Genomic DNA, 8,101 nt, shown 5'->3' with positions numbered 1-8,101 from the left:
TGTTGTGTCCTTGGGCAAGACGCTTTACCCACCTGCTCCCAGTGCCACCCACACTGGTTTAAATGAAACTTAGATATTGGGTGTCACTATGTAAAGCGCTTTGAGTCACTTGAGAAAAGCGCTATATAAATATAAATCACTTCACTTCACACTGTAAGAATAGTGAATGAGTATGGTCCAGATATCCAACCTTGTTGATGATGCGTACAGCTGTTTTCTGAAGTATAGTGATTGAGTTTTTAATGAGCTTTTATAATTATTCCCCCAGACTTCCACACAGTAGGTTAAGTATGGTAAAACTAATGAACAGTAGAGGATGTGGAGTGATTTGTGATCCAGAACCTGCTTTGCTTTATTTATTACTGAGATGCTTCTTGACAGCTTGGACTGTACATGTTTCCGTTTGGAAAGCTCTTTGCAAATCTTAGGAGCTTCTGCCACTCTTTCTTCCATCCCCAGTCCAACAACCAGACAGAGTGAGCCAACGAAGACTTGGAGGCCACCATGAGTCCTGGTTTTTCAACCTACTCTCTATTGAGTATGCCCACAACTCTTTTGTTAGTTCTGCCACAGGGGTCTCACCTTTCCACACCGCTTATTGTTTTCAACTGCCTGCCTACCACTGAGTCCGCTGTGCCGTCTGTCACAACCCATCTTTGCTGCGCTCGGCTGGCCTGGCGCAACACTCTAGCTGCATTATCCCACACTTCAGAATGCAATCAGCAGTGTCTCCATGCACCAGAATATAGACCAGGACAAAAACGTCTTCCACTCGTAAACTCCAGCCAAGTTTTTTATTGGACCTTACACTATCAAACGCATAATTTGTTCCACCTCGTTCCAGCTCCGCCTTCCCGAATCGCTCAAGATCCATCCAGTGTTCCACATCTCCCTCCTTAAGCCTGTGGCCTCCTACGATCCATTAAGGGGGGGAAGGAGGGGTACTGTCTCATTCCTGTTTCTTTGTGTTTTTCCTGGCCACCCTGCAGCCGCTGTGTTCTCTATTGTCTCTCTCTCCACAGTTGTCATGGAAGGCTGGAGCACACCTGGTACTAATCATCACACCCTATTTAAAGTGATAGCACACACCTGTCCTTTGCTGGTTCTTTCCTTCATTTCCTCCAGAGTGCAGACCACGCCAACCTTCTTCCTGCCAAGTCTCGAGCAAGTAAGTATTTTCTCTTTGCTGTTTAATTTGTTACTTTGTTTTTGTGCTCAGCGTTTTTGCCCACCTTCCTACGGCCAGTTTATTTTGTACTTTGTTTCCTTTGTATATTTGTGGCACAGGTTCCTCCACCCAGTGTCAGTGTTTTCTGTTCTCGCCATTATTTGGATAATTAAAGATGTTTTTGAACTGTTACGTCTTCCTGTGCTAAATGGGATGACTGATGCGATAGGTTGACATATTTGAGCTATTTCTCTCTCACATATCATTAAAAGGTAATTATACTGTTTTTGGAATTTTGTCTACCATTCAAAATCCTTATGTATGAAAAGCACATATGTTTTTTAAAATTAATTCTTACTTGTAAAATGTTAATTAATTTTAGTTGGCAATGGAGTCAATAAATCACTCTAAAAAACATTCAAACATCTTCATCAACGTGTTATATACATGCTGGAAGTATGTATGTAATGTAGTAACAAGCAAAGTCATAATAAGATTTGATGCTTACGTATTTTGCTTATTTTAAGCATATTTTGGCGCATCACAAAGTTCCATTTTCCTTTAACAACTACAACTAATCGTGACAAACTTGATGAGAAACAATAAACAAAATAAAATGGTCATGTACTGTACAACGTCTGCTCTCACTTGAATGCCGACTGATTGAATGTTTATATAATGCTATTTAGATAAAGAATTCATCATGATTCACACAAACAGATAAAAAAAGTGTTCTGTTCTGCAGTAGAGTGTCTTTTCGTGTATGTCTTGCCATTTCCAGGTACAAGTTGAATGTCACAGATACCCAACGTCTCGGCTTATGAGCGTAGCCTTAAATTATATAAGTGGGACACATGATTCATCATCAATAATTAACTTTTACCAACTCAGAAGCGACTGAGATGCAGCAGCTCAGTATGACAACACCTGCAGCTGCACAAGCTAGTTAGCGCTCTGTAACATGGCGCGGTTAAAAATAATGCGCAAGTGTTTTTAATAAGAATATTTATAAAACTAGTTAAACATTAAGGTCACAAAATGTAAATGGAGTACTGTTGGCGCTTTTTGGATGCATTTATAGAGTGATTTATGTAATATGTACAACTGAATAGATGCTCACAGTAAAAAACACAAGTTAAAATGAGTGTAAAAGTCAAAAGATATTGGTGAACCATGGTCAACATCTCCTGTAACCTTGGATCTACCTTCAAAATGTCTCCAGTGTATTATTGCTTTTGGGACCTCCGTGTTGGCAGCGTCTCTTGTGCACCAAGGTGAGCAGCATCACATACATTCAACCTGCAGACTATGACCACTGACCCTTTAATCGTCTTGGATCTCTTAAGCTGTCGGCGGATCCCTCCTCCGCCCCCCGCAGTAGATTTGCTTTTTAATGCTCTGTGATTTTTTTTTTTCTTTCTCCAAAGCCTCCCTTTTTATCTTCTTCCCGCTGTGTGGCTGAAACCCCAATGAAGCCATGACTATCCTCAAATCCCCAACATCAGGACCAAGAGCAAAACACAGCATCACCAATACATGTTACAACTAAATTCATACAAATATAGAAGCTGTTAAAACATATTGGAGTCAAACAAGTCAAGCTGTAAGACGTTTGTGGCAAGCGGTATTCTGTATTACTACTATCTTTAAAGAACACGTTACTTCATTGGAACATATACTGTATAAATTATACCATTCCTGACTGATGAATCTAAGTCTTGTCTTAGTCCGACCTAAACCTCTTTATGGAAAATCCAAGAAAACAAAATGATCACGATTCGGAAGATGAGTATCAAGACTTTTAAATCTCCTAGTTTTACATAAGGTAGTAAGTTATCAGTGTTAGGAAAACTACTTAAAAAAACTAATTAAGTATAGTTAGGTTGGAACAGGGGTTAGTTAGTGTGCCTCACAATAAGAATGTCCTGGGTTCGATCCCCGGGCTCGGGGTCTTTTTGTGTGGCATTTGCATGTTGTCCCTGTGACTGCGTGGGTTCCCTCCCGCGTACTCCGGCTTCCTCCCACTGCCAAAGACATGCACCTGGGGATAGGTTGATTGGCAACACTAAGTTGGCCCTATAGTGTGAATGTTGTCTGTCTATCTGTGTTTGCCCTGCGATGAGGTGGCGACTTGTCCAGGGTGTTCTCCGCCTTCATCCCGAGCGCAGCTAGGATAGGTTCCAGAACCCTTCACAACGTCCAAAAGAGGGACAATCTACTAACAGAACTATTTTTCATTAGTTATAATTATTAATGTTACTTTTTTGTATTACTTTTTTAAAACATCCATATATCTGGTGTTTGCATTTGAGAGACATTTCATGAGAGAAGAGTGCTTGTAAAAGGCGGCGCCTGTTGGCAAGTGAAGCGTAAGTCAGCCAGGGCTCACTCATTGGCTGTTGTAGCTGAGCATTAGTAGTCTGCGGACTGGAAGAAGAATGTTGACAGCAGCACTTGTGGAATGTTTTCACTGATAGTTCATAAAGCGATCAAACGAGAGTCAGTGGCTGTGTTTCTCCTTGTCCACAAAAGGGAAATTGTAGGATAATCTTTGTTGGTGAATGTCACTTTATTAAATATTCATTATTCCCCCACAAGTGTAGTAGCGTGTGTGTGTGTGTGTGCGTGTGTGCGTGTGTGTGTGTGCGCATGTGCGTGTGTGTGTGTGCGTGGGCTGCCACTTGCAGAGAGCCACTTCCTGAAGTGTACTTGCTGGGAATCTAAAGCTGTCTTGTCCACATCAAAAGTAGCGGGTCAAGTTACTTCAAACGTATCGGTAACAGCGTTATACCGTACATAAATGAAATCAATTAGAATACTCATTACTATAAAATCTAACGCTGTTAGCAACACTGTTATTATGAAACATCATCCATTTTCCAAACACAGATTATTATTGCCACAAAAATGATTGATTTTAACTGTCAAAGTTAACTCAATAAAAACATGTTAACTATAAATTTAAATAAGGACACACATTTTTTTAATGGACGATTAACACTTTCTTTTTTGACCCTCGGGCCGTGCCGTAGCAGAGGGAACTTGGCAGCAGTTCACTTGCTACTGATGAGCCACATGCGGTAAAGAAATGGACAAAGAAAAGGCTGCATTATGGAAATATCAGGTTCAAAGCAATGGCAAGTTGTTCAGCCAACAAGAATTTACTATTTTTCGCCGTAAAACGGTACGACATCTCTGCAGCAAACACCTGCTGGGTGGGTGTTGCATCACTTCCGTGTTAGATTTAAGTTTAGGTACGGTGATAACATAACATTTACATTGTTACTGTGACTGATTTAGTAAGTAAGTTGACATAAAAGTGCAACAGCAATGAAAGACAGTTCACAGGATGTCGAAAGGAGACTTTTTTTTTTATTGCAAACAGTCAATCACACATTAAAAAATTTCCCCAAAAAACGTTTTCATTTCAATTTCCCAAAAAAAACAAAAAACGCTGCGTTATACATTTAGTTTAACTACAATTACAAAATAAAAATGTGTTACATTATGATCATGCTTTGTCAAAGATGTATTGTAATGTTGTTCTGCGATATTTGCACCTAAACAAATGCTAGTACATCAGTTGAGGAATATGTGGCGAAGGGATTTTTTTGGCTTGCTGAAATATTGTGTAAATATTTTTTTATGGTTGAGTCCTCAATTACAGAATGGTTAGCAGGCTGAATATGACATTTTCAATAATAAGGAGAGACGGTTCAAATATTGTCATGCAGCAATTAAAAGACCATTCATTTGCAAAACATATAATGTACAGAAAATCAGAAGCATTTACCGTACTTTCTGGACCATAGGGCGCACCGCATTGTAAGGCTCACTGCCGATGAGCGGGTCTATTCAGGTCTATTGTCATACAAAAGGCGCCCCGTAATTAAAGGCGCATTAAAGGGTTAATATTATAATTTCTATTTTAAATATAAAATACTTCCTTGTGATCAGGATGTGCCGTGTGGAGGGAAGTGTGGCCAGCGCGCCTGCAGGAGCAAATGTCAGTCTGTGGTGCTGAGAACAAGCACCATCGGATGGGAGCGGGGCATGTGCTAACGGCGAGAAACAGCTGACAGGTGATTAGATTTCCCAGGTGGTACGTGTTGATCTAATCATTTGTTGTCTTTAACAGTGGGCGGCCGAAAGCAGGAGAAGAGAGAGGATACCAACGCGGCTGAAAAGTCACGTACTGCTGTACAGAAATCTGTGAAAAATTCTATGGACATTAAAACATTGTTAAAAACTGCAAGCTTGGCTCCTGTGCCGTGTATAATAGTGGAACGGATAGGAAGCGACTTCCACACGCCGTTTTGTAGGCGGTCTTATTTACGTGGCTCCACTTTGACAGCATCTTCGCTCCGTCATCTTTGTTGTAGCGGTGTAGCGTGCAAGAATGGGAGTGGAAGACGTGTCAAAAGATGGCGCTAACTGTTTTAATGACATTTAGACTTTACTTAAATTAATAACGGAGCATCATCTCCTCATCCATGGCTCACTGGCGCAATAAAGCCAGAAATGTATCCTTTCAAAAACCGTCCGTTCGGAACTCTCTAATAACCAAAGATCCTTGGGTGAATAATGTAAACTCACTACGCAGGTATGTTTAAGTGCTTTCATGGAAAATTTACTGACATATATAAGTATGAACTTTAAACTACTTTGTATTAGAAATGACAACGGCGGAGGATGAATGCTCCATAACTACAAGATAGAGAAAAATAAGAAGCTAATCGACTACGGTGTCGCCACGTACTACAATGGCGGACTTGCACAAATTTTCAGGACTTATGCAGTTCCCAAATACACATCAGAGGTACCAGAAGGTAAGAAAAGTTGGTTTTGCATAATATTGCGAAACAAAACACCAGAAAATATGTCTGCTAATAGGTGCCTTTTAGGGTCCCTATACATACACCATAATAATACTCGTCTGTTGAAGAGTATGACTGAGTATGGTAGCCGTAATGCTCCGAAAATCCATTTAGCGGTTTGGCTTTATAGTTTACCAAAGTCGCACTAGAATATTTTGACAGCTTTCTGAGCGCTGTGTGTAATGTTCTATATTCTCAATTGAACATTTGAAGATTTGGTGGTGTTTATTTGCGTCTTCTTCCAGTCTCCACGTATCTCTTATGTCTGACTGTCATCTACTGTTCACACTTATCATTATGTCATGTACCAAACAGCTTCAAGGGCGGCAAGCACAACCATTATTCCGTACATTAGGCGCACCAGTTTATAAGACGTTGTACCACTTTCTGGTTGCGGAATCTCGGTGACAGGGAATAATCAGGCTGCGTTAGCAGACTTTTACATACTGTTTATTTTCTTTTTCTTTTTCTTTCTACTCGGTTGAGTCTCTCTTTTTATATTTTGTCGAGTCTCTCTCCTTCACTCTCCATCCCCCTCAGTCTCTCTGGGCTCCCTCCTCCTTCCGGGCTCCTCACCCTGCTTTAAATAAAGAGACATGTGATTAGACAACCTGTTCCAGCTGGGTTATCCACTCACATGCAGCTGCTTCGTAGCCGGGTTCCGCACATGCTCCGCCCACAGGCGACGCATGGACCACGCGCCCTCCACAGGCGTACTGTTGAATTTTGAGAAAATGAAAGGATTTGGAGCGCGCCTTATAGTCTGAAAAATTGGGTACGCCGATATTATCACAGATTACATTACCAAACATATTTGACAATCAAGATCGTAACAGTCCACATTTTGTGTTATTAATAAATGATAAATAAATGGGTTGTACTTTTATAGCGCTTTTCTACCTTTAAGGTACTCAAAGCGCTTTGACACTACTTCTACATTCACCCATTCACACACACATTCACACACTGATGGAGGGAGCTGCCATGCAAGGCGCTAACCAGCACCCATCAGGAGCAAGGGTGAAGTGTCTTGCTCAGGACACAACGGACGTGACGAGGTTGGTCCTAGGTGGGGATTGAACCAGGAACCCTCGGGTTGCGCACGGCCACTTTTCCACTGCGCCACGCCGTCCCATTAATGCATGAAACTGGTATCTGAACAAGGTGTAGCTCCTCTTGTGATTGCAGGTACTCTTCAAGCAGGAATACAAGTTCTGTATTCCTACAAATTACAAAATCTTGCAATACAACACACTGCAGGCATTTTTTATTGTGTCTGTCCTTTATGTGTTGAGCTGTTTGAAAAAAGCATAATGTTTGAAAACTTTTCATTAAAAGCAAATTAACTGTCCATTCATGGTGTTAAAACTAGAAAAGTATCTGTTCAGGGTACACTTATTAATGATGAAAAATGATAGTTATCTGCAATTATCGCAAATAATTTTTAGTTTACTATGAACAATGTGATTATCAAGATTAAATACTTTAATTGTTTGTCAGCCCTAATTTTAACATTACCCCTAAATAATACAACCATTGCACTCAATTTATATTTAATTTGATTCATCTAGTGCTATATCACAGCAGACGTTTTCTCAAGGAACTTTACACATGAAACAAGTGTTATGTGTACAGGAGGAGGAGACGGCACGGACGGAAGTGACATCGTTAAAGCTCTATTTATTTATCAATCAATCAATCAATCAATGTTTATTTATATAACCCTAAATCACAAATGTCTCAAAGGACTGTACAAACCATTACGACTACGACATCCTCGGAAGAACCCACATAAGGGCAAGGAAAACTCACACCTAGTGGGCAGGGAGAATTCACACACAGTGGGACGCCAGTGACAATGCTGACTATGAGAAACCTTGGAGAAGACCTCAAATGTGGGCAACCCCCCCTCTCTAGGGGACCGAAAGCAATGGATGTCGAGCGGGTCTTACATGATACTGTGAAAGTTCAATCCATAGTGGCTCCAACAGAGCCGCGAGAGTTCAGTTCAAAGCCTATCCAAGACAGCAGCAATAGTCCCGTCCACAGGAAACCA

At 40.8% G+C, this 8,101-nt stretch overlaps 1 long non-coding RNA gene across 1 annotated transcript; it reads left to right on the top strand.

Moving 5' to 3' along the window:
- Positions 1 to 1,105: 1,105 nt before the first annotated feature.
- On the top strand, positions 1,106 to 5,422 carry LOC133570042 (uncharacterized). The gene is made up of 3 exons (XR_009810034.1): positions 1,106 to 1,168; positions 5,126 to 5,250; positions 5,307 to 5,422. It is a non-coding gene; the product is annotated as an uncharacterized LOC133570042 (long non-coding RNA).
- Positions 5,423 to 8,101: the final 2,679 nt, after the last annotated feature.

This window comes from Nerophis ophidion, linkage group LG02, assembly GCF_033978795.1.
Source record: "Nerophis ophidion isolate RoL-2023_Sa linkage group LG02, RoL_Noph_v1.0, whole genome shotgun sequence".
Taxonomy (NCBI): domain Eukaryota; kingdom Metazoa; phylum Chordata; class Actinopteri; order Syngnathiformes; family Syngnathidae; genus Nerophis; species Nerophis ophidion.
This window is presented reverse-complemented; position numbering and strand designations above follow the sequence as displayed.